Genomic DNA, 27,188 nt, shown 5'->3' with positions numbered 1-27,188 from the left:
GGATAGAGAACAAAACCACCTTAGGAAGTATAGTAACCTGACAGACACTGAAATGAGATGGTCATGTCATCATACATATCCTGAGTTACGATCCTCGGAGTCAGGCTGTACGCTTTTTTCACTGAAAAGAAAATAACACTTAGTAACCCATTTGTCTAGCCTCACCATTACCATAAATACTTACCCTTTGACAGGCCCTGATAAGGTGATGGAAGTTAAGTATCTTTACTGGGATACCTGTTACACATTCCACAAAAGACAAAGCAGTTATACACACAGATCAATTCTGCATCACGGTATATAACAAAGGATTTAAATGTGATCCATCTAGTAAGTATGAACCAGATCTGAACTCTTAGTTGCAGTGGCTTAATATCATATCATCAAGCAATCTACATTTATTTAATGCATAAGCAAGCTTGCTCAGTAGTGGTAAGATGGAAGTCACTGCAGCTACATGTTTGGACAGCCATTGTCTGCTCTAGTAACTGTTGCTTACCTACGGCACATATGTTTGAATAAATTCATTTTTCAAGCCTGTTTAGCTGTGATAGACAACATGCATCGAATATTCTACATACAGTCCTGAAGGACTCTACAAGCCATGGCACCTAATTCATTATGTCAAGTGTTAACATGTCCATGATAGGTGTGTATCCTGTGTTTAAAGCATATGAATACAGTTTGTTACCAAAACCAAGGAACTTTTTGCACATACGAAACTTGAAAAGACGAGCTCCAGTACACCAAAATAAGCCAGTCGAGTTGTTTTTTAGCGCTTTCAATCACTTTAACAGTTTGTCTGTTGTACCACTTACACCAGAGTGTTATGAGAATCATTGGCCTTATGATCCCCAACATTCAAATTTTCTTTGGTGTCGGTCTTCCTCATATGGACCTCTTCCATCTAGCAACATTACACATCCTTCCTAAATTCCTATACACACTAATGGGGGATGTGTTTAAATTGGTATATGTGAAAGACTTTGCCAAATCATGTGGATCAAATTCACCATTTTATATATATGTATATATATATATATATATATATATATATATATATACACACACACACACATACACAGGTGTGATACTATAGCAATGACACACTGTGCTTTTGTAAGATGGAACAGCATGGTTTTATATCACGAAGCACCTGGAGTGAACTCTGGAGAGAAATATATAGCATAAGTTATAGTAGGAGAGTGTATGTGAGATGTGGAGGAAAACTGAATTCATTTCAGGACACTATTGATAGAAAAATGACTGTTGCTCGAAAAAAGAACTTCTGCTTAACAGCAGTGTGCGTATATGCCAGATTCAGGTACAGAGTACAATGGATATGCAACTTAAAAGTACAAGCTTTGGAGTTATGAAAAAAAAAAGGTTCAGAAATACTGGAGTATAGAGAGCATCAAACATTGTTTTTCTTTTAAACATGAATTTTAACAAGGAAGAAAGACCCCTGCACAACCCCACATGGGAAGCAAATTCCTCTGCATGCCCTGAACATATATATATATATATATATATATATATATATATATATATATATATATATAGATATAGATATAGATATATCAACTCTGGAATCACTATACATCAGAGAAAAGGGAATATTCCAAGAAACAACAATCTTTGACTCTAATACGAGTCTACATCTTCATTCATTTTCAGTATTTTGGGACTCTAACAAGTTTCAGAATATTGATCAGTTACATAAATTTTACTTTAAATGCACCAAACTGAAATATTAAAATGTTCAAGTGAGCATTCTTTTTTTTTTAATGTCTGGGTCATAAAATGAAACCCTCAGAAAATTCGTCCTACATAAAGAATGTAAATGTTAAAAAAAACGTTGGTATTCTAAAGGATATCCTTCCAAGGCTCATTAAAGCTACCAAACGTGCTTGAAGAAATGCTTGTGAAACACTTAACATGGTCAAGAAAAGAGTACAAATACAGAATGACTTATAACCTTCTGCAAGATTTAACAGAGACAGCTTAAAGTTAAAACACTCATTATAATACTACTTTTCTATCAGATGTAGTACGTCAGAACACGGAGTCGTTTACAGACAAAAGTTGAAGTATTTGCCATAAATATATGAGTGGTATAATATGAACATTCGGTTGATGAATCCAATGCACTGTTAGTGCATATGACTGAGGTTATGAGTTGTTAATAAAATACATCCTGTATGAATCTAATGCACATATTGAATGTTACTGTGCACAAAAGAATCATCTTCTGGCAGTTCTGGCTGTTAGTGCATAGGACTGAGGTTATGAGTTGTTAATAAAATACATCCTGTGGTACAGGGTTGGATTCCTTCAGCCTTCACTTATCTACTGATAAAGTTGCTTAACCAGACAGTGCTCTGGGGCAGTTGGGAATCTGGAATGGGTTCCTTAATAGTCTCCTAGACTGCATGAATAGAAACTTTCTGTGAACCTAAGATGATGATGCATCAAAGTGATAAATGTGTCTGTGATCAGTACTTCACTGTGAGTTCATAGACATGCATCACAGAGTGCTGAATATGCCCTACAGAGTTACATAACATCTGCACAAATAAGTGGTATAAAGGCTTAATTTGCCTGAAATGTGAATATTATAGAAGAGTTTCTCCTGATGAAATACAAATTATTCACAATCCATTTAGAGTACCAGTTGCACTCAGAGGTAAAAAGAGGAATCAACATGCTTAAAATCTAGGAGCATTATAGTGAGACAGACAGAATGGCAGATTAAGTGAATAGCATAGTGGCTACTATGAAGACATTAAGGCTATGCATACATTTTCCAAACCTCAATAACAAGATCAAAAAGGAGCATTATCCATATGAAACAACTGAGGAAGTGGTATCTACTGCACCACATTTGAAAGTTTTATCTGTTTGTGATACTAACAGAGGGTTTGACTAGACTGTAACTAAGGATATACACATTCAAAAATGCGTGCCTTTAATAATCCTTAAATACAGGGTTCTGAGAATACCATTTGGAATCTCATCAGCAACAGAAATGTTACATACATACCTCTCAACTGTACAGACTTTCACAGAACGTCCAGATCTTGTCCTCAGATTTTTGGTCCATTTTTCATAAAATTGGTAAATCATTAAAGACTGAAGTTTGAAAATCATGACAAGACATTTGAGTTTCAGACTTCATGTCCCTCAGAAAATTCATACTAATGTAAAACCTGTTATTCTACTAACGTTCTAAGTTTGTAATTGCCACATTTAAAAACTGTCCCTATATTTGGGCCTCCCACTTTTATTTATGGCTTTGTCAAGATTTCTTGCTCTAAGAGGGTGAGAGGTATGGTACATAGAGTAGGAGAAACTATAGTTGAAGGACTAATCATAACTGCTGATATTCTAGTCTCTAGTGCTACCGAACAGGAAGTTGATATGCAAATTGAAACTTGATAGGTCGTAGTGCTATCAGACAGGAAGTTGATATGTAAACTGAAACTTGATAGGTCGTAGTGCTATCAGACAGGAAGTTAATATGTAAACTGAAACTTGATAGTTATCAAGTAAGGCTCATAGACAGACCGGGGTCTAAATGTCTGGAGCATAATAGGATCAACTTTCAAATTTGTGGAAGTTTTTCCAACATACATAGATTGTATTTTATATGCAGAATTGCTGAAATCAGATACTGATAAATAAAAGGAATTGCAAGGATGTAAAGGCCTTATGACAATTCTTATTTCATTTCTTAGGTATAGTGCAGTACCGGTCTGATTTTGTGAACTTGTCAGATATCACAGTAATACTTATAAAACTACAAGAGTGCAATGCAAAACACTTTTGGTCAATGAAGATGCTGAAATATTTTGTTGCTACTGTACTGACTCTCTAACATATGCAAAGCAACAAAACCTAATACTCTGCAGGCAGATGCCAGACAGCAATGCTTTGTGATACAGAGATGAAATGATTACCAGAAAAAAAAGTTAGCTGCGAGTGTGCAGGACTGAATCACGTGGGTTAACTGAAAAAGCAAATACTTACCACAATAAAGAATAATGTAGATAGCAAAATAAAATATAATTAACAAAGAATGGATTATTCTATGTGCCTGAAATATTAAGCTAGACAAAGGTACCATTCAAGGCATTTCCTCTCATCCTTAGCAGGGACTAAATAGATAAAAATATAAAAAAATGGCACATCATGTTCAGGCATACTAAACTCAACAGCAAAATTAAAGTCACAAAGCATTTTTCTACAAAGATGACGTCAACAAGAGTTACGTTACATAGTATTTCAGAGCATCAATGTGCAAAAAGGTTAAGGGAAAAACCTAAATGACAGAATTCTTGTTCTCCTTCTCCTAGACTGCCAATAAATAAAGTATAACATCATCTACTTTCCCTCCATGTGTGTGCACATAGGTAGGTACTAGGCAATTGGCCCTAGGCCCTATATAAGCCTAGCCAAATGGTACCCTGGCTTTTGCCACCCAAGAAAATTATTTTCCTGTGCCCCTGTCAAGCAGAGCCACAGAAGTGATCCCTGGGGTGAATTTCCTATCTCCCATCCAATCAAGATTGTTGTTGGAGTGCTAATGAGATTTCTTTGATATAGATAGGTAGTTTGTTCCAGAGTATGGGAAGTTTCTGGGACAGGAATCTATCCCTCCAGCATGTTCTGTTTATTGTGGTGACAAGGTTTAGGTCCCTAAAGTATGTAGCTCGGAGGGATTGGGATTTCTTTAAGTGGAGCATGTCCAACAGATCTGGGTTTAACATAGCTTTGTATGTTAGGCAGAGATTGCCTCTGAGTAGGCGATATGCGACAGGGTAAAGCTGGAGTTTTTTGAGACAGTCTGCATAGGACATCTGTTTGAGGCCAGTAATCCTCTCTGTGAGGTATTTCTGTGGCCTTTCCAGTTGTTGTAGAGGTCTTGTGAGGTACATACCAAAAAGGGCGTTGTACTCTATAATGGGTCTAATGAGTGATGAGTAGAGTGGAACAATGAACTTTTTTTCCTAGATGAGAAACCTTTTGTGATGAGGTGTGCCATGCAGAAGGATTTCCTGACTGCTGTGGCGATGTAATCAAAGGAGAGTCTACTGTCCACCTGTGTCCCAAGGTCTCATCACACTTTCGGGTGTTAAGTAGACTACCGCCTATGTGGGGTAGTTCATGGGTACAGTTTTTTTTTACCAAAAGGGATGACAATGCACTTTTTGGCATTGAGCTCGAGACCATGGCTTTGACACCTGGCATCTGTCTCAGTGAGGCCCTTTTGTAGGATGTCCACATCGTTCAGAGTTTTGATTATGGCTCATAGTTTGCAGTCATCGGTGAACATGGTTACCCAAAGACCTTCTGTGTTAGCCTGGACTTCAGAGAAGTAGATACTAAACAAGAGAAGACCCAGGACTGAACCCTGTGGTACTTCACTTGTCACTGGTCTGAAGTTGGATTTGGAGTCTGCTACTTTCACAGTGTGGGTTTTGTCAGTGAGCCAGTTGGCAACCCATCTTGTGATATAGGGATTTATACCTAGTTTAGTGAGTTTATCTATAATTCCAGAGTGGGGGATGGTGTCGAAAGCCTTGGCGAGATCTAGATAGGCTGTGTGAACCACCTTACCCTCATCTACAGCTTTGGAGACTGCTTCAAAAAAGTCTTATCGGGCTTAGGAGACATGATTTGCCTTTTACAAAGCAGAACTGGGTAGGGTCCAGAGTTTGGAGACTACCAATGTCATTGTTTACAAGTTCCATGATGATACATTCCATAGCCTTGCCAGGCTTGTCAGGCTGATGGGGCGGTAGTTCCCAGGGTCCATGGTGGCTCCCCCTTTGTGGAGTGGGATAACCATTGTTGTGCACCATTCAGTGGGCACAAAGCCTGAGGTGAGGCTATGATTGAACACGGAGCTTAGGTGGGGTGCGTGTTTGCTCTGTAGTTCGTGTAGAACACAGCCTGGGATGTAGTCAGGTCCCATGAATGCTGTGTTCTTGGCATTGGAGTATGTGCTTTTTACCTGTACAGCCATGATTACAGGAACTTTGCATTCTTCAGTTATAGAGATGGGCCCTTTAGGGGGCGAGAGAGGGGTAAAGTTAGCACTGAACCTATTTGCCAGGATCTTGGCAATATCAGTTGGTTCTGTATATTTAGTGCCATTGTGCTGCAACTCAGAGCAGATCTGAGTGTTGCCATTGAGATTCTTGACATAGCTATAGAATGCTTTGTGGTTGTCTTTAGAATCAGTGGCAATTTTGTTTTCATAACTAGCTTTGGAGGATTTTATGAGGGATCTCAGTTTCTTACGGAAGCTGACCACGGAGTTCCTCTAATCATGGGATTTTACTCTTTTTTTGCAACAGTTTCTTTCTGTTGTAGAGCTTGTTTATGGCAGGGGACCACCAGATTGGCTTCCTTTTTCTGGAGGATAGCATCTTGGTTCTGTTAGGGATTGCACAATCCATACACTCGTGCGAAGTGCTTATAAAGTGCATTTGTATAGGATTTAGCAGTCATACCTCTATTGTCCATCAACATGGGTGTCGTGATGTTTGCCACTTCTGTCTTAAGAAGCGTGAAGTTGGCTTCGATGAAATTTTTTACGGAGGTTTCCCTAATAGGGGGTGGGATGTGGATGTCTTGGTTGACATCTTTGCAAATAATGGTGTTTTTATTACAAAACCAAACAGAACATTAAACTAAAACATTGACAGAGAAGCAGGTATGGGTTTCATTCAAAATGCTGACTGGATTCATCAGTTAATAAATTTTAAAGACAAAAATCAGTTTTAGTCTATGTTTACATGTCTTGCCTGCCTTTGCCATTTAAACCAAACATTTTTACCGTTTCATGTTTGTGCAATCACTGGTCCGAGTGTAATTTTGAAACAGACAGGGGATCTTATACAGACCTCTACAAAATAAAAAGGTATTGTATTACCAATGCAATTCAAGCAGTTGCCGGACAGGATACTGTATTTTATTAAATATACAATTTCGAGTTAATGAAAATTAACACAGATATATTGGTATAAATGCAAAAGCTACAATTTAGAAAATAAATGGTTATTTAAATAACTAAATTAAAACAAAATTAATGAAGCTGCTGCTAAAAAATCTATATCTATAGTGGTCTGTGGCTGACCACGTTTGCAGATGACAGCAAGCTGGGCGCAGTCTTAAATTCCCCTAGTGATGTGAATATCCTCCAAGAGGGCCTTACCCAAACTAATGACTAGTGCCAGAAACATGGCCTCAAACTAAATGCCAATTAATGCATCCTATTCCCTTTGGGGAAAGTGTCATCCCCACTAATTATGACATTAACAACAACGTACTAAGTATGCAAGCAGTTGTGAGGGACTTGGGCACCCAGGTTGATAGCAACCCGACCTTTGACCACCATGTTGCCTCTGCTGTACGGAAGGCTTTCTACATGGTCCACTTCATAAATAATGGTATTTCATCTAGGAAAAAGGAGGCCATACTCCTCCCTTATCAGACCCATTATAGAATACAATGCCCCCTTTGGCATGTACCTTGCCAAGCACATGCAGCAGTTGGAGAGACCACAGAGGTTCCTGACCAGGAAAATCCCGGGTCTCAAACACCTATCCTATACAGATAGGCTAAAGGCCCTGTCCCCCTCTACTCAGTGACCTGTGTCTGGTATACACAGCCATTTCAGTTGCAGCCTTGGAGTTGCTGCATATCTGTAAGACAAACTCCACTCATGCAACTCGCACACAAGGTCTTAACCTGATCTGTGACATTAATAGAACTTGTTGGTGGGATATACGTGTCCCAAAGACTCACCTGTCTGTGGGATAGACTCTGTCTATGTTGAGCAGAGTACCTCTCTAGCACTCTACGAGAAAACTGGATGACTGGCTAGGAAAAGTACAGTTTTGTACCTACCATAAATGTAGATGTTCGAGGATCCACATTGCTGCAGTCCTAACTATTGGGGTAGTCCGCTGTCCAGTCAGCCCGAATACCAGAGTATATGGCTGACGTCGGTCAGGGCGCATTAGACTGACGTCAGTACGTCAGGGTACTAATGCGCATGACCGACGTCATATCCTCAGTCTTTTCTTGCCCCAGATGTCAGAAGACCCTAAAAAGACAAGGCCCAATATACCTGCACCAGAAATATGTACAATATATACAAAAATATATACAAAAATATCAGCATATAACCTCACCTACACAACCACCCCTAAACACAGAGGGAAGGAGGGAGGGTAAATTGGACTGCAGCAATGTGGATCCTCGAACATCTACATTTATGGTAGGTACAAAACTGTACTATGTTCTTCGTTCCACATTGCTGCAGTCCTAACTATTGGGTAGAATCCCAAAGCAGAGGTAAAGGAGGCTGGCAAATCATAAAGAAGCAGGAGCTGACAACATGCCTTGCAAAATAGCTGTGGCAAAACCAGCCCTAGACTTAGAGTAGAGAGGAAGGTGATAATGCTTAGAGAAAGTATGCACTGAACTCCAAGTAGCTGCCTCCAAAATGTCCTTAGTTGCCACCCCCCTTAGAAATGCTGTTGAAGTGGCAGTAGCCCTAGTGGAATGAGGCCTAATCCCAGCTGGAATCTCCTTGCCATGATGGGAATAACAAAATGCAATGCAAAACCCAATCCACCTAGAAATAGTTTGTTTTGACACAGGCTTGCCCTCTTGAACTCAAAGCAAAAGAAACAAACAACTGCTGAGACTGCCTAAAATCCTTAGTCCTGCTTAAATAATAACGCAATTGCCTATGTACATCTAAAGTGTGCAAAATCTTTTCCCCTTTATTTTGGGGGTCTGCATAAAAAGTAGGCAAATGAATAGTTTGGTTTAAAGCCACACTAGAAACCACCTTAGGCATAAAGGAAGGATTAGTGCGTAATGATACCCTATCCTTATGGAAAATCAAAAGGGCTGTACTGCCATAAGGGCCTGCAACTCAGACACCCTTCTTGCAGAAGTAATAGCCAACAGAAAAGCAGTCTTCCATGACAAGTATTTCAATTCAGCAGTAGCCGCAGGCTCAAAAGGTTGTAGAGTAAGTTTTCCAACACAAAATTGAGATCCCAAGCAGGAGTAGGAGCTCTACGTGGGGTCTTATATTCTTTGCCCCTCTAAGAAACTGCTTGAACAAAGGATGCGAAAACAATGGTGGGTCACAATCATAGTGAGCTGAAATTGCTGCAGCATGAATCTTAATGGAAGAGAAGGACAAACCTTTGTCCAATAACTCAGTAAGATATTGAAGAGCCACATTCAAATTAGGCTCAGAAATCTCCAAATTCTTTGCTGTACTCCAAAATAAAAACCTCTTCCATTTTTCTGCGTACACTTTCCTTGTACTAGGTCTTCTAGCTTCCATAATCACATTTAAAACTTGTTGAGGAAGTTGAGACCTGCTGTGTTTCAACACAGAATATGCCAGGCTGTTAGATGAAGAGTTTGAAGCTTGACATTGAGCAGATGACCGTCCCTCTGAGACAATAGGTGTGGAATCAAGGGTAAAGGCCATGGAGGCTTCCTTACCAGACTCCTTAGTAGTGGGTACCAGTGTTGCCGAGGCCAATCTGGAGCTATTAAAATCATCCTTGGCTTGTCTTGTCTGACCTTTAAGAGCACCTTTGGAAGAAGAGGCAGAGGTGGAAAGGCATACACATGAAGATTTTTCCAACTGAAAGAAAGAGCATCCACTTTCCAAGCTGTGTGATGAAACCCCTTTGTGCAAAACTTTGGCAGCTGGTGGTTTAGTGGAGAAGCGAACAGATCTATGTCTGGAGTTCCCCATGACACTGTCAATTTCTGAAATACATGAAGATCCAGTTTCCACTCGTGGGGATCCATGATTTGTCTGCTTAACACATCTGCTAAGGAGTTCTGTGCTCCCCGCAGAAACCTTGCCTGAAGAGTTAGTTGCAAGCTGAGCAGTCTCCCATAAAATCATTGCTTGCCTGCATAGAGGATAAGAATGTGTTCCCCTTGTTTGTTGATGTACCACATGACAGTTGTGTTGTCTGTTAGAATCAACACCTGCCCTGGAAGAAGTAACTCCTTGAAAGCCATTAATGCAAACTGGACTGCTAACATCTCCTTCATGTTGATATGTAGATGCTGTAGTCTGGCAGGCCACTTGTCTTGTATCCACTTTCCATGTAGATGAGCTCCCCAAGCAATGTCCGAGGCATCTGTCGTTAAAATCTGACTCGCCTCTGGCCGGGTCACAGAGAGTCCCTTGTTTAGGTGACATTCCTGAGCCCACCACAAAAATTCTTTTTGAAGGCAAGGTATTATTTGAATGACAGTGTCCAAATCCTGGCAGTGCTGTGTCCATACATTTTGAGATACCATTGTAGCTTCCTCATATGCAGTTTGGCATTGGGAAGCACCAGAATACAAGATGCCATGAACCCTAATGCTTGAAGGACTGTCCTTGCAGTCAGCACGGACTGATGAGATAGTTGATGGAAGTAAAGGGATAGACTCTTTTGTTTGTCCGGGGTTAAAAAGGCCATCTGGGCTGCTGTATTCAGTCTTACACCCAGAAAGCACATGTCTTGAGAGGGTACTAGACTGGACTTTATTTCGTTCACAGAATACCCTAGGCATCTTAGCACTGCTATAACATATTCCAGATGCTGTAGAAGGTCTTCCTTTTCTTGAGCCAGAATCAGGCAGTCGTCCAAGTAAGGATAGATTTGAATTCCTGTAGCCTGAAGTAAGCTATCACTGGAGCCAGAACCTTTGTGAATACTCTGGGCGCAGTAGATAAGCCAAAGGGCAATGCAGAGAACTGATAATGAGAATTTCCAGCTCGAAACCGCAGATACTTCCTGCAACTTAGCCTTATAGGCACATGAAGGTAAGCTTCCTTGAGATCTAAAGTTACCATCCAGTGATCTTTGCCCAGCAGAGGTAAAAGCTGTTGTAACGTCAACATCTTGAACTTGGGAATGTCCAGATAAGTGTTGAGGAGAGATAAATCCAAAATTGGTCTCCACGTGTTCCCCTTCTTTGGTACTAGGAACAGGCGAGAATAAAATCCTAGGCCCCTTTCTGATACAGGGACTGGCTGAATGGCCCCCATCTGGAGTGACTGAGAAATCTGCTTGTGAGCCTCTTTTCTTTGTGGAGGAGGAACGTCTGGCATGCCTTTGAAAGGGGGCAATGTATGGAAATAAAACCTGTAACCGTGGTGAATGATATCCAACACCCATCTGTCTTGAGTAATTAAATCCCAATTTTCTTTGAAAAGAGACAGTCTTCCTCCCAAAGGAGCTGCCAGACGAGAATCTACTGGCAGCTGAAAAGGCAGGTCATTGGGTCTGTTTACGAAAGGACTGACCCCTGCCCTCACCATAAGTCTGAGCAGGTGAACTCCCTGTTCTAGGCCTAAAAGAACCTTGAGCTCTGCCCCTACCACGTCTAGACCTACCCCTAGACTGGGAATCATAAGCAGGATATGTCCACCCCTTAGCAGGCCAATTTCTACTAAACTTCGGTGGCTGCACCTGCAAAAAATCTTTAACAGTTTGCATAGACTTAGCTTTGTCCTCCATTTTCTTTAAAACTGCTTCCACAGGTGAACCAAACACATCAGACTGCAAAGGAGCATCCAAAATCCTTGTCTTAACATGCTCAGCTAAATTCTGATCCCTCAACCAGGCATGCCTGCGAAGAACAGAACTAGTGGCAGCCACCCTCGAGGAGGCCTGTACAGCATCAAAACCACATTGCAAAGAATGCTTACCCACTTGTTCAGACACATGAACTAAATCCAGCAACTCTTTACACTCAATACCTTCCGCCAAAGCATCCACCTTAGATTTCAATTGTGAAAGGAGATAATTTTGATATTTTAGCATGTGAAACTGACAATTCAACGCTCTCATGGCTAGAGTGGAAGAAGTATACACTTTCTTTCCCCACCTATCCAAAGCCCTTGCCTCTTTATCAGTGGGAACAGGATTTTTAACCACAGAGGCCTTAACACCTTTAGGCCCTTGAGAAACAGTTTCTGGGTCCGCCCTAGGACTCTTAAACAAATACTTATGAGCTTGGGCACCCTATAGTACCTATCAGGTTTAACAGGAGCAGGAGGCAAAGAGTCAGGGTTCAGGAAGCCTCTGCAAAAACATCTTCCACCACATTCAACACAGGAGGTATAGCTAAGGGCCTATGCTGGGGTAAAACAAGAATTCCTAAGCCTTTTCCTGGAATCAGAGTAATCCTGGCCTTCCCATTTAAAGTGCTCCCTCATGGAATGCAGAGTCTCTGAAAATGAGAAATCCTCAGGAGGAGAAGCTGTAGGAGTGGAATCATCCACATCAGAATCAGAATAAGGAGGATACTCTTGCAAATCTTCCAGAAGACTCAGAAGCCTCTGAACACTGTTCAAAACTATCAAACTCAGGTTCCACCCTAGGCCTCTTATCAGGAGGGGCATAGAACCTCTAATCATAGTAATCAAATCTTCTGCCATTTTAAGCATATGTTTCTTAGGCACAGAACCTGAAGTGCTAGGAGAAGCCCCCACTGAAGCTAAACTTGGCCTACCTCTCAAAGAAGTTTTGGAAACAGAAGGAGAGGCTCTAACTCCCTTGGGAAGAGAGGGAAGAACAGTTACCTGAGAAGCCCCTCAGCCTGGCCTACCTCCTGAGAAGGCACATCCTGTAACAGTAAAGTCTCTGCCTGAGACTCCAAAGAAACTCCTGGCAAAACCTCTGGCTCCACTGAGCCTGCTAAAGAACCGGCGTCCGGGACTGTCGGTTCATCAACCCTAGGCTTCACTGTTTTGTCCTTGCGCTTCTTGGGCGAAGCGGGCGGAGCATCCGACGGCATTTTATAATTGCAACGCTTCCCAAACACTAACCTGGCACAGTCTAACCTTCTCTTAATAGTGCGTTTGTTAAACCTAGCACAAGAGCGGCATCCAACAACGCCGTGCTCAGGCCCTAAACAAGGTATACACAAGGTATGGTAATCCCTATGAGGTATCTGTTTCCCACAAGAAATACAGTTATTCACTTTTTCTGACATCCGGTTAAATACTGAGGCAAGAAAAAACCAAAATGTTCTAACGGGGTACTTAGCCAACTCTGATTCGGTCTGAAACTCCAACTTCAGAAAATTTCAGAACGCCAACCTGCACTCGCAAAACTGCTTCTGCATCGGACCATGCGGCAAAAAAGACTGAGGATATGACGTCGGTCATGCGCATTAGTACCCTGACGTACTGACGTCAGTCTAATGCGCCCTGACCGACGTCAGCCATATACTCTGGTATTCGGGCCGACTGGACAGCGGACTACCCCAATAGTTAGGACTGCAGCAATGTGGAACGAAGAACATCCGAAAATACACCCCTGGAATCCCACCTGTGTACCTGCTGGACAGGGGAAACAGGTGCTGACATTGAGGGAACATAGATGAAATTCTTGGTTAGGCTTATGAGGGCCTCCGGGCCAATAGCCTAGTATCATATGAACCTATACACACATACAAAAAATGCAAAGTATTAAAAAAGTGCTTATTTTTGAAAATAAACCATATAGGTCAATCACTCACCATATTCTATTACTAATTTCAGAGTTCTTCATGGACATACTCCTCCCTTATCAGACCCATTATAGAATACAATGCTTCACTAAAGTGCGCTAGCCGTTTTATAGCATTTACTGTTTGTTACTGCATCTTTTCTCCCTTCTCTGTGAAAAAAAAGAAAAAAAACAAAAAAAATCCTTGTTTTCCCGCTTTTCTGAACTAGAATAGTCCAGTCTTCAGATTTTGCTGATCTCTGGGCTTTGTCTTGGTTCCTGTGCTATCCATACCCTTATTTGGATAAGAGGAAGCTTCTTTGTCTCACCAGTGGGAGTGGGGAGCACTGAGCAACCTATTTGTCCCTAGAGGATTGGTTCCAGCCCAGAACTTGTAGTTTATTGGCCATTTTGGGTCAATTCCTGGCTCTTTTCAACCCCCTGCTATAAAGCCCGCGTTTGCGTGCTTTTTTACTTGTAACAGACTCAGCACAGCTCCTCGTGGTGTCCTGCAGAGTTCTACAAGCAGCAGAGAGTGAAAGAGTGACTTTCCTGGATTTATAAGTATTTTTCTGGCTTTCGCTTAAAGTACTGCATCTCGACTGCATTTCGCTTAAAAAACAGCTCTGCATATTGTTTTTACTGTTCTTGTGTTGAATTTATACTGTTAGCACTTTAAAAAGTTATTTTTGTTAAATTTAATTGTTAGGCTAACACACTAAAGTGCGCTAGCCGTTTTATAGCATTTACTGGTTGTTACTGCATCTTTTCTCCCTTCTCTGTGAAAAAAAAAAGAAAAAAAAAACAAATAAAATCCTTGTTTTCCCGCTTTTCTGAGCTAGAATAGTCCAGTCTTCAGATTTTGCTGATCTCTGGGCTTTGTCTTGGTTCCTGTGCTATCCATACCCTTATTTGGATAAGAGGAAGCTTCTTTGTCTCACCAGTGGGAGTGGGGAGCACTGAGCAACCTATTTGTCCCTATTGGTTCCAGTCCAGAACTTGTAGTTTATTGGCCATTTTGGGTCAATTCCTGGCTCTTTTCAACCCCCTGCTATAAAGCCCGCTTTTGCGCATTTTAGCGCGAATTAGCGCGGAGTTGCTCATAGAGCAGCATAGGGCAGCGCCGGTTAATCAAGTTTAAACTATTTCTGGCTCCGTAAAGTCTGCTGTTCAATTTTTCCCTTAGAACTGTTCTACTTGCAATCTATAGAGCCTATACTCTATCTGAAAAGCTCAGCACTTGCTCCTAAAGCATTTTTTATACAGGTAAAGCACTCTTAAACAAATGAAAGTACTTCATTCACCTAAATTCTGTTGAGTACCCATTTCCCTATAGGTCCTTTCTGACTCAGTTACACAGAAATCTTTTTCACTATTTCTAGCATGTCGAAGGATCAGTTGCTAGCGTCCTCTCCTGTTCAGCTGGTGAATCTGGGAATCTTAAGGCAATGTTACAATTGCCTCATGTACACAGACAACCCTCTCCTCCTCCCAACAAATACAAATATATGCGAGAGATGCAAATATATAGCCAAACTGGAGGCTGAGCTCCCTCAATTCAGTACTGGCAAGACCAGTCAGGAGGAGAAGGTAACCATGCACACCACAAACCCAGTCTCACATAGAACTATCACAATTGCAAACCAAACACATAAACACACATAAACACACAAAAACATACTCGGAGGCGCTGATTAAAAATCTACCAAAACAGAGGCCTCCAAAGCAGACACCCAAGCAACCGCCATCTCAAGACATAGCACATGCAACACATAGTTCACATAGTCAGTGTGCTAAACAGTCACAGCCCTTAAGGCCAAACAACATGCCAGACACACTTGTAATAGGTGACTCCATAGTCAGACACACTGACGTCCCGCTCACTAGACTGAACAAGGAAAAGGTCACAGTAAGCTGCCTGTCTGGAGCTAGAATCCGCCACATAACACAAGCACTCAGGTCACTCCACAGCAAGTACAAATATGACTCAGTCATTGTACATGCCGGTGTGAACGACCTGAGACGTACCTCCCTGGACTACATGAAAAGAGACAGAGGAGCTCTCTGATTATGTAGCCCAGGCAGGTATGACCCTGACCCTGAGCAGCATCTTACCCTCACCAAGAATGATGCCACAGTACAAAGACAAAATGATCAGTTTTAACAATTGGCTTAATTACTGGTGTCATTCTAAGGGGATCCAATGTCTGTCTGCTTGGGATGACATGCTTGACAAGCCACGCTGCTTCGCAAGGGACGGCTTGCACCTGTCACCCCTGGGCTTCCGGATATTGGCCAAGGCTCTTGCCACCCACATAGTGCCTTTTTTAGGCAAGGCTCAAAGGACAAACCTACCTCCCTAGAAAACACAAGTGGAAAAAAACTAAGGGTAATGCTGCTTAATGCCAGAAGTCTAAACCTTAAGATGCACGCCCTCGAAGCCCTTCTCAGTATGGAGAACATCGATGTCTGTGCAGTGACTGAAACCTGGTTCAAGGCTCCTGAGAGCACCCCAGCACTATCAGGTTTTACCTCATATCATGCTTTCCGGCCCCAAAACTTGGACCGAACCATAAAAGGAGGGGGAGTATCCATATTCATCAAAGATACCCACACCTCCAGGTTAGTGGCAACGCACGAAGCATCGGAGACCATCCAGGTGCAACTAACCATAGGCAAAACTGCCTTACAGTTTGTAGCATGTTACAGACCACCCTCCCAAACTCAGGAACCCCACACAGCCTTCCTGAAGACACTAGAGAGTATGAATGTCTCTCCAAATACCATTATATTGGGAGACTTCAACTACCCAAACATAGACTGGGAACATTACTCAAGCCCCAACACCCTAGCCCAAAGGTTCCTAGAATTCATAAACTCAAATGCAATGGAACAACTGGTCACCACTCCAACAAGAGGAGACAATATACTAGACCTGATCATCACAAACATGGGGACAAAATGCTCCACACCGGAAGTATATCCCTCTCTGGTAAGATCAGACCATAAATTAATCTCACTGGAAATCCACATCCCGCCCCCACCCCCTGCACAAAAGACCACAGTGAAGAACTTCTCAAAAGCCAACTTCACGCTTCTTAAGACTGAAATGGTATCCTTCAAGGCCCCTGGGCTAGTGGAAACCACAACCCACACTGCTGAATTCTTTGCAAATGCCTTCTACGGGCACCTTCAAGAATGCATGAATCATGCAATCCCAAATAAAACCAAGACCCATTCCCCCAAAGGCAGGCACCCAGTCTGGTGGACCCCAGCCATAAACAAACTCTACAACAGGAGGAGGAAGCTACTACATGACAGAGCAAAATCCCTAAAAGGGAAGGCATCTCTGATCAGTACTAGCAAAAAACTACGTTCACTCATAAAATCATCCAAGGCCAACTTTGAAAGAAAAATCGCAAAAGACACAAAAGACAATCACAAGGCCTTCTTTAGCTATGTTAGAAACCTGGGTGGAAACTCCCAGATATGCTCAGAGTTAGTCCAAAATGATACAAAATACACTGAACCCACTGACATTGCCAACATTCTGGCAGACAGGTTCAGTGCAAATTTCTCCTCCCCCCCAAAAGGAGAAATAACTATCCCAGCAGAGTGTAGCCTCCCTAATATCTCAAATGCCCAGGTGAGAGCCGCCCTCTCTAAAGCTAAAAACACAGCATCAATGGGACCGGACGGTGTCCCAGGCTGTGTGCTACATGAACTCCAAGGGGAACTAAACCCATACATAAGGCTGCTGTTTAATCTTAGCCTTACTACAGGATACGTACCCAAAGAGTGGCGTACGGCGACAGTGGTACCACTTCACAAAGGCGGTGCTTCTACGGACCCTGGAAATTACCGCCCCATAAGCTTGATGAGCCTGGTCTGCAAAGCTATGGAGAGGATCATTATGGAACTCATAAACAAAGACATTGGGTATCTACAGACATTGGATCCTACCCAATTTGGCTTTGTCAAAGGCAGATCCTGCCTTTTGAACTTGATCGACTTTTTTGAAACAGTCACTAAGGCCATTGATGAGGGTAAAGCAGTTCACACAGCCTACCTTGACCTTGCAAAAGCCTTTGACACAATACCCCACTCGGGCATCATAGACAAACTCACCAGCTTAAATGTAAACCCATATGTCACAAGATGGGTTGCAAACTGGCTCAAGGACAGAACCCACAGGGTCAGAGTTGCTGGAGCTATGTCAGACTCTAAGCCAGTCTGGCGGTGTCCCACAGGGCTCAGTCCTGGGACCCCTCTTGTTCGGCATTTATTTTTCCGAGGTACAAGCAAACATAGGAGGATTGTGGCTGACAAAGTTCGCAGATGACTGCAAACTGGGCGCCGTAATTGATACTCCAGCGGACACAAACATCCTTCAGAGAGGCCTCATAGAAACGGATAATTGGTGCCAGAGCCATGGCCTTAAGCTGAATGCCAAAAAATGTATAGTCATACCCTTTGGGAAAAACAAGGTACCCACAAATTACCACATAGGTGGTAATCCATTAAGTACAGAAGAGGTAATCAGGGACCTTGGGACCCAGGTTGACAGTAACCTCTCATTTGACACTCACATTGCCAAAGTGGTTAGGAAGACGTTCTATATTGCACACCTTATCATGAAGGGTTTCACATCTAGATCAAGAGAGGTCATTGTGCCCCTGTACTCTTCTCTTATCAGGCCAATGATAGAGTACAATGCCCCATTTGGGATGCATCTTACCCGTCACCTGCAGCAGTTGGAAAGACCCCAAAAGTTCCTCACCAAGAGGATAAAGGGTCTTAAACATATGTCATATGCTGCCCGACTGAAAAAACTCCAGCTCTATTCAGTCGCATACCGCCTACTCAGAGGTGATCTGTGCCTGACGTACAAGGCCATGTCCAATCCGGAATTAATGGACATGCTCCACCTTAGTAAATCCAAATCCACCAGAGACACGAGAGCAAGAGACTTAAACCTCAACACAGAAATAAATAGGACGTGCTGGAGGGACAGATTCATAACCCAGAGGCTCCCTACACTCTGGAACAGAATTCCAATCCATGTTAGGCAGAGCCCCTCACTGACTCTATTCAAGAGAAGTCTTGACGAGTGGATGGGAGATCGTAGGTTTACCCCGGGGGTCATATCTGTGTCACTACTAGACAGAGGCACAGTAAACTAAACCCTAAAAGGGTGTAGTATTCTCATCCTAAGGGGTGGTGAAAGCCACACACACTCTGGCTAGGCTTATAAATGCCCTAGGGCAGATAGCCTAGTACGAACCTATGAACCTATGAACATGCATCTTTTCTGGACAACAGAGAGAAACTGTAGTCATTTACAGTAACAGATAGCTGATCACCCTCCCACGGTACTTAACTGTGGCATGACATTCAGAGCTTGTGACAAATTAAGATGGCAAGGGTTAAAATCTGCTAGGTAATCCTAATGAATTACAATTTTTGATGCTTATTTCAATACTGAAATTAGATAGTGCTAAAAACATTTTTGCATTGGAATTCCAATTCTTAAAATATGCTTAAAAGAGAAACGTCTTATATTTGTTTCTAGGATGATAGGTCTGTACGAAGACCTATATTCATTTGTTTATTTATTCATTGCTTGATAACAGACAATCCATTTCAGAGTTACTGGTCAGCTAGAGCTTATCTCAACACTCACTAGGCGCAAAGCAGAGAAGCCAATTCTGAAAAGTATGTCAATCCATCACAGGATACACCTACTGACAATTTGTAAAATGATAAAATTCATGAAAGACATATCTGGAATACGAGAAGAAACCAGAACACACGGGAGAAAAATCCATATGAACACATGAAATATGCAACGAGTCTACATAAAAGGCACTGGAAATGAGAACTGTACTGGAGACCAACAACTGTGACATAGCAGTAATAAATACTGTACATCAACCATAAGCAACTCCAAAAGTACTAAAAGGTAAAATACTCGGAATAACTGAACGTTGCACACAGTCTTGAAAGAAACAACCACATCAACAGCCATGGCTTGACCTAGTTAGTCCACTATTTAAGGAAGACTGGAAAAGTACGGTTGTGTACACTTACCATAAATGTAGATGTTAGAGTGTATTCACTGTTGCAGTTCACACAAATGGGTTATCCAGCTCCCGGTAGCCCTCAGTCGGCCAGAATACCAAAGGCAAGTAAAAATGATGTTGGTTGTAAAGGATGTCAGGGCGTCTGATACAAAAGGAGGCAGCCGTCACTCTCTCAGTCTTTCTTGCCATAACAATCAGAAATCCACAGAAAAAAGGCTTAAATCAAAAGCCAATTTGACAAACAAATTAAGCCTGAACCTCAGGAAAAAAAAAGAATAGGAGAGGACAACAAAAAGGGGGAAGGAGCGAGAGAAACCAGGACTGAAATAGTGAATACACTCGAACATCTACATTTATGGTAAGTGTACACAACTGTACTATGTTTCATCATGTTTCACTGTTGCAGTCCTAACAAATGGGCTGATTACCAAAGCCCAGAGAAAAAAAGGGGGGAGGAACCAACAGCATCAAGGGTTGGAGATAATGCCCTGCAACACAGAAGTGGCAAACCCTGCCCTGGCTCTGGAAAACAGAGGCAACTTATAATGCTTTGTTTAAGTGTGAACAGAAGGTCATGTGGTAGCCTCCAAAATGTTTTTAGTAGGGACACCCTTTAAAAGGCTGCAGACTTGGAAGCTGCTCTAGTTGTGTGGGTCCTAACCCCCTTGAGGTGGAGCTTTCCCATGAAAGAATAACAAAAAGTAAAGTAGCAATCCATTTAGAAATAAGCCTTGCCCTGGGCTCCAGTGGCAAAACTGACTTATAACTGTGCTGATTTCCGAAGGTCTTTAATCCTGTCCAGGTAAAACCTGAGCTGTCTGTTCATATCAAGAGAATGTAGGATCCTTTCACCTCTATTTCGAGGATTAGGAAAGAAGGTAGGAAGGTGTAAAGACTGATTAAGAGTCAGGCTAGAAACCACCTTAGGCATAAAAGGAGGGATACATTCTCAGAGAGACCCTACCTGCATGGAAAATAAGAAAAGGCTTCATGGCCATCAAAGCTTGCAGCTCCAAAACCCTCCTTGCTGAAGTTGTAGCCAAGAGGAAGGCAGTCTTCCAAGAGAGAAACTTCAAATTTGCAGTGGCAGCTGGCTCAAAAGGAGAAGTTTCTCTAGAACAAAATTAAGATCCCAGGCTGGAATAGTTGCCCTTCTGGGAGGTTTTAAGTTGCAAGCACCTCTGAGAAACATTTTCATCAGGGGATGAGAGAAAATGTGTTATTCAAGAGAACAATGAGCAGAAATGGCTGAAGCATGGATCTTGATAGGGGAAAAAGAAAGACCACCCTGAAGCAAATCGGCTATGTATTCCAGGATCAGAGGAAGGATAGGCAGAGAAGATTCCCCTCTAGCCTGCATCCAATGAGAGAACCTTTCCCATTTGCCAGCGTAGGACTTCCTAGTGCAAGGCCTCCTAGCCTCACTCAGCAGGTCAACCTGCCGGGAAAGGGAAGAAAAGGATCGAGTCATACAATGAGCCATGCTGCCAAATGGAGGGATTGAAGATGAGGATGGGAAGGAGTCATACAATGAGCCATGCTGCCAAATGGAGGGATTGAAGATGAGGATGGGAAGGAGTCATACAATGAGCCATGCTGCCAAATGGAGGGATTGAAGATGAGGATGGGAAGGAGTCATACAATGAGCCATGCTGCCAAATGGAGAGACTGAAGACATGGATGTAGAATGTTTCTCCCTTCCTGAACCAAAAGATCGGGCTTCAGACGAAAATGTCAAGGAGGAAATTGGGAGAAATTGTGAAGCAGTGGATACCAATGCTGTCTGAGACAGTCTGGAGCTATGATAATAGTCCTTGGTCATTGATCCTTGATCTTCTATAATACTCTGGGAAGAGGGAAGGCATAAACTGGCAAGCAGTGTCCAAGGGAAGGACAGAGCATCCCACTCTCCAGCCTCTGCTGTGATGCTGTCTGGTGCAAGAGAGAGGTAGAAGATGGTTGTCTGGGGAGGAGAAAAAAATCCACCTGAGGTGTGCCCAAACATTGAATGATGCTGTAAAAGACTGCTCTGTTCAGCTGCCACTTGTGAGGATCCAGGGTCTGTTTGCTCAACTGGTCTGCAAAAACATTGAGCTTCCTCGAAGAAACTGAACTCAGAGATGCAGGCCCAAGGATACTGCTATGGACCAGAGATTCATGCTCTGTCTGCACAGGAGTTAAGAATGAGTCCCTCTCTGTTTGTTTATGTACCACATGATCGTGGTGTTGTCTGTTCTGACAAGTAGGGTCCCTGGAGAAAGAAGATGCTTGAAAGCCAGTAAGGTCTGCTGAACTGCAATCAACTCTTTTAGATTTATGTGCAGGTGCATCTGCTGGGCATTCCAACGTCCTTGTATGCATCTGCCATCCAGGTGTGCTCCCCAGGTATAATCTTATGCGTCTGTAGTTAGAACTTGAGTGGTAAGAGGAGTCCGAAAAGGCATACCTTTGTTTTGTAGACAAGCTGTTGCCCACCATAGAAACTCCAACTGCAGAGATAGAAGCAGAGGAATCATCATATCTAGGTTGTGTGTGTTGACACCAAATATTCTTGAGGTACCATTGCAATTTCCTCATGTGCAGTCTTGCATATGGAATCATGAGGATGCAAGATGCCATGAATCCCAGAGCTTGCAGGCATTTCCTTGCAGGGAGCTGGGACAGGCTTGCCAAGTCCTTTAAGTAAACCGAAAGAGTTGTCTGCTTCTCCTGAGTGAGATACATCATCTGGGTGGCTGTATTCAGATTCGCTCCCAGGAATGTTATCTCCTTGGATGGTACCATTTTTTATTTTCCTCGTTGAGACTGTAGCCCAGGGAATACAGAAGTCTCTTTATGAATTCCAGATCCTTTAATAGCGGTTCCTGAGAATTTGCTTGAATCAGACAGTCGTCCAAGTATGGGTAAATCTGAATTTTCATCTGCCTGCAAAAAACAATGCCTGGGGCCATGCACTTTGTGAAAACTCTGGGAGCAGTAGATAAGCCAAAGGGCAGCACAGAGAACTGGTAATGTTGCTCGCCCACTCTGAAATGAAGATACTGCCTGCAACTTTCCCTGATAGGAACGTGCAGATAAGCCTCTGAGATCCAATGTTACCAGCCAGGAATCCTTTTCTAGAAGAGGATGCAACTGACGTAGAGTGAGCATTTTGAACTTTGGAATTACTAGAAAAGAGTTCAGAATGGAAAGATCCAGGATAGGATGCCAGGTGCCTTCTTTTTTTGGAACTAGGAACTGCCTGGAATAAATGCCCTGGCCTACCTGCAGAGCAGGGACCGATTCTATTGCTCCCAGATGAGAGACAGAATTTGTTTTTCGACTTCTGCCCTTTGGTTTGGATAAACGTCCGGGAATCCCCTGGGAGCTGGAAAGGTGTGGAAAGAAAACTTGTGCCCTAGCAACACTGTTCTGAACACCTATTTGTCGTCTGTGATAGTGGCCCAGACATCTGCAAAAAGGGCCAACCTTCACCCTAAAGGACTTTTCTGGCAAGCAGGAACAGGCAGAAGTTGTAAAAAGTCATTGAGTATTTTGAGATGCAGGCTTGGAGCTTCCCCATTTAGAAGTGGAAGCCTGCCAATGCCTAGACCTTTGAGAGATGGCTCCCTGCCCCTACATGATTTGTAACCCCTTAGTCCTGGAACGGTTCTGTCTGCTGGTATCAGGAAAAGTCCAACTCTTGGAAGGGTAATTCCTGCTAAAGCAAGGGGGTTGAACTTGCAGAAAATCCTTAACAGTTTGCATGGACTTGGCCTTATCCTCCCATCTTCTTCAGTACCTCCTCTGCTTTGCTGCCAAAAAGACTGTCTTTATGCAAAGGTGCATCCAAAAGCTTAGCCTTGACAGGTTCTGAAAGAGGCTGTTTTCTGAGCAAAGTGTGCCTTCTAATAACAGTTCCAGTAGCTGTAGCCCTGCTGGAGGCTTCAAGGATATCAAAACCACAATGCAAAGAATGCTTATTGACCAGACTGGCTGAATTCAGTAAATCCTGCAGGTCTTTACTCTCTGCCAAAAGAGGTAGACTTGCTATCCTAGACTTAATAGCCTCCAAGGTGTGCTGCTTGTACTTCAGCATATGAAACAGACAATTGGTAGTCCTAATAGCTAGGATGGCAGAGGTATAAACCTTCTTGCCCCACCTATCTAGGTTCCTAGATTCCCTGTCATAGGGAACAGGATTCCTGGCAACAGTGGCCTTAACTCCTTTAGGGCCCTGAAAAATAACCTCTGGATCTGCCAACGGGTCCCTGAAAAGAAACAGATGATAATCAGGGACTCTGTAGTACCTGGCAGGTTTCCTGGGAGCAAGAGAAACAGAATTTGGAGACTAGGAATTTTCCAGAAAAACATCAACTTCCAACACGGGGAACAGCAAGAGGCTTATGCTGAGGTAAATCCAGGAACTCCTTAATCTGTTTCTTGGATTGGGGATAATCCTGACTTTCCCATTTAAAATGTTCCCCGAGAGTATTTAAAGTATCACCAAAAGAGAAATCCTCTGGAGGAGAGGCCGAAGGAATGGACTCCTCTGCATCTGAATCCTCAAAAGGAGAAAAAGTCTGAGAAAATTCCTCTTTGTCAGCAGAAATGCTGGAAGAATTAGAACCTAAGCAGGACAAAGCCTTGGGAGAAACATCCCTTCTCCATTTAGAAGGAGGAGGCTGAGAACCCCTAATAAGAGTCAACTGATCATTAGCCATTTTAACCATTTGGGATTGAGGGGAATGAGAAGAAATTAGAACCTACCTTTTCACAGGCTTACGAATGGAAGAATTACCTGCAAGCCTGAAGGACTCGGGAGGCCTGGCAACCACTGAAGTTGTAGCAGAGGTTGAAGGAAGAAGTTTGCTGTCAGAACGCAAAAACAGAGGCCTCGGACACTGGAGTCAGCTTAGCGGCTGAAGCAGAAGAGGCGACTGGCAAAAGGTCAGACAGCAAAATGGAGGCTGAAGGCCTAAGGGACTCAGACTCGATCAAGACCTGCGGTTGCACATCTGTGGACTGCAAAGGGATCTCATTGGCTATTGCCTGACTGACAACTAACAACTTCATCCGAGGGCTTAAGATTCTGAAGCCTGTCCCGGTCCTTATCCTTATGTTTTATTCAGAACATCTGAAAAGCCTGAAGACCGGCAGACACCATACCAATGAACTTAAGCCAAACTCCAAAATGCCTAGCCAAAATCTTAGCCCAATGACAGATAGTACGTGAATTAAAGGAGGCACAGAGATCACACTTGGGAACGTCGTGGTCAAGGCCTGAACAAATAATGCAATAGGAATGAAAATCTCTATGGGGAATCTGCTTTCCACAGGTAAGGCAATTAACTTTTTCTGACATTCGTTAAGGCAAGAAAAGAGGATCCCCAATGGGGTACTTAGCTGTAGTAGACCAACTCTTGTAGTCGGAAACCAACAAAGGTAAACTGCTGACCGGCACTCGTGCATGAAAAGCTTTTGCTTCAGGCTCCGCGGCAAGGAAGACTGAGGAAGTGATGTTGGCCGTCTCCTTTTGTATCAGTAGTCTTTGTGATATAATTCAATCAGGGCGGATACAGCTATCCTGCACATATCAGTAGTCTTTGTGATATAATTCAATCAGGGATACAGCTGTCCCACACATATCATTACCTTTTGTAATGCCAGGACTTGTGTACAAAATGTTTTCGTATTTTAGATTTGCTCGACTGCTATTGGCAGCAGGTGCTGCTTGCCCAAGATGCCGTTGCTTGCTATTTATGCAGTAGTGCGCTTAGTCTAAACCTAACGTTCATGTGGCACTGAAAGTGACACAGTGAAGAAAAAGCAGTCACTCTTTTCAAGTTTTAAGACTGATCACTGCATTTCTGAGACACAGCAAACACAAAACTCAAGTATACAAATAATGGCAGCATGAATCCCTCCACAGGAGAGGAGGGAGTGTGTGTGTGTGTGTGTGGGGGGGGGGGGTTGGGGTCAGGGTTGGAGGGAGGTCTCCTGCAAGACTGATTTTATTTTTTTTAAACAATAACAAAACCAAACGAAAAGTCACGTCACTTTAATAAAATCCAGCACAAAACTTCAGTAAGCGCTTTTGTCTGTAATAAGACTTCTTCAGACTGAAAGTTAACATTCATTAACACACATTAAACACATTTTTTAAAACCACATGACTATGTAATTAGTGTTTTAACCCTTTACGTTTCAGGTGCGTAATAAAATCTTCTTGATTGTTCAAACCAGGGCGGTAAGCAAGCATTCAATCTAACTTGCCAACTGTATTCCAACCATCCCAAATCATCTTCTGAATTTAATAAAATTTTAACATTTAAGGCATCCACTACAAGGAATTTAAAATTAACTTTGCATGACCCATATTTGTAGTGGTTCCCCAGGGCATTTCTATCATATCCGATGGAGACTGCATATTTATGTTCATAGATTCTTTTATGCAATTCTCTTGTAGTCCTCCCTACATAAAGAGATCTGCATTCTAACTAGCATGTGACAAATCACATACTTAGATTTACATGCAAATACCCCACTGACAGTTATTTTAACATTATTTAAAATTAATTCTGTTTTCGCTGTAAATAAGTAGTTGCCCATATTACAATTATAACAATTATTGTAGGGAGGACAAGAGAATTGCATAAAAGAAGATTATTTGGGGTGGTTGGAATATAGTTGGCAAGTTAGATTGAATGCTTGCTTACTCCCCTTGTTTGAACAATCAAGGAGATTTTATGTTCCTGAAACGTAAAGGGTTAAAACACTAATTACATAGTCATGTGGTCTTAAAAAATTAGTTTAAGTGTGTGTTACTGAATGTTAACTTCCAGTCTGAAGAAGTCTTATTACAGACGAAAGTGCTTACCGGAGTCATTTGTGTTGGATTTTATTAACGTGACTTGATCATTCCTTTGGTTTTGTTATTGGGTTTTGGAATTTTAGTCGGATCCAGCTTTGAGCTTACTGTTTTGCAATAACTTTTTTTAAACAACCCCTGCTCTCCTTCAGGTCATATGTTTAGCATTTACACGGACTCAGGATATTTGTCTTTTCCATAAACACCACAAAACAAAAAATAAATAAATAGCAAAAAATACCACCACAAAGAGGAGGAAAGTTCAAGAAAATGTAATCGGTCTTACTGCCTACGCTACACAAGCCTTCAAGAGATAAAACATCACGCATATCAAATCTATTATACAAGAACATGAATTAACACTTCAATTAGTTACATAAAACACTAATAAAAAAGCACAACTAATTACAGAAAAAACTGCCAATTACACTCCAGGTTTAACCCAGGAGGTACTAAACTTTAAAATACATACTGTCTCTTTGTACAAGTCTTTTCTTTATTTCTATCTCAACCCATCCCTTAGCAGTTTCTAAAATTGTGCCCCTTAAACATACACTATCCTTCCATGACATAACACATAATAAGCTATGGGGCTTTCAAATTTCCTATTTTTAATATCCTTGAGATGCTCCTACTTTCTCACCTGAAAAGATCTCTTTGTTTTACCAATATAAAAGAGGTTACAGAAGCATCTCAGTGCATAAATTA

The 27,188-nt window shown here is 42.2% G+C and overlaps 1 protein-coding gene across 2 annotated transcripts in view; it reads right to left on the bottom strand.

The window, feature by feature from the left end:
* CRTAC1 (cartilage acidic protein 1) overlaps positions 1–27,188 on the bottom strand; it is a 2,772,383-nt gene that overhangs the window by 2,219,071 nt on the left and 526,124 nt on the right. The window lies entirely within an intron of this gene.

This window comes from Protopterus annectens, chromosome 14.part0 (assembly GCF_019279795.1).
Source record: "Protopterus annectens isolate FY-2018-M chromosome 14.part0, PAN1.0, whole genome shotgun sequence".
Classification (NCBI taxonomy): Eukaryota; Metazoa; Chordata; order Ceratodontiformes; family Protopteridae; genus Protopterus; species Protopterus annectens.
This window is presented reverse-complemented; position numbering and strand designations above follow the sequence as displayed.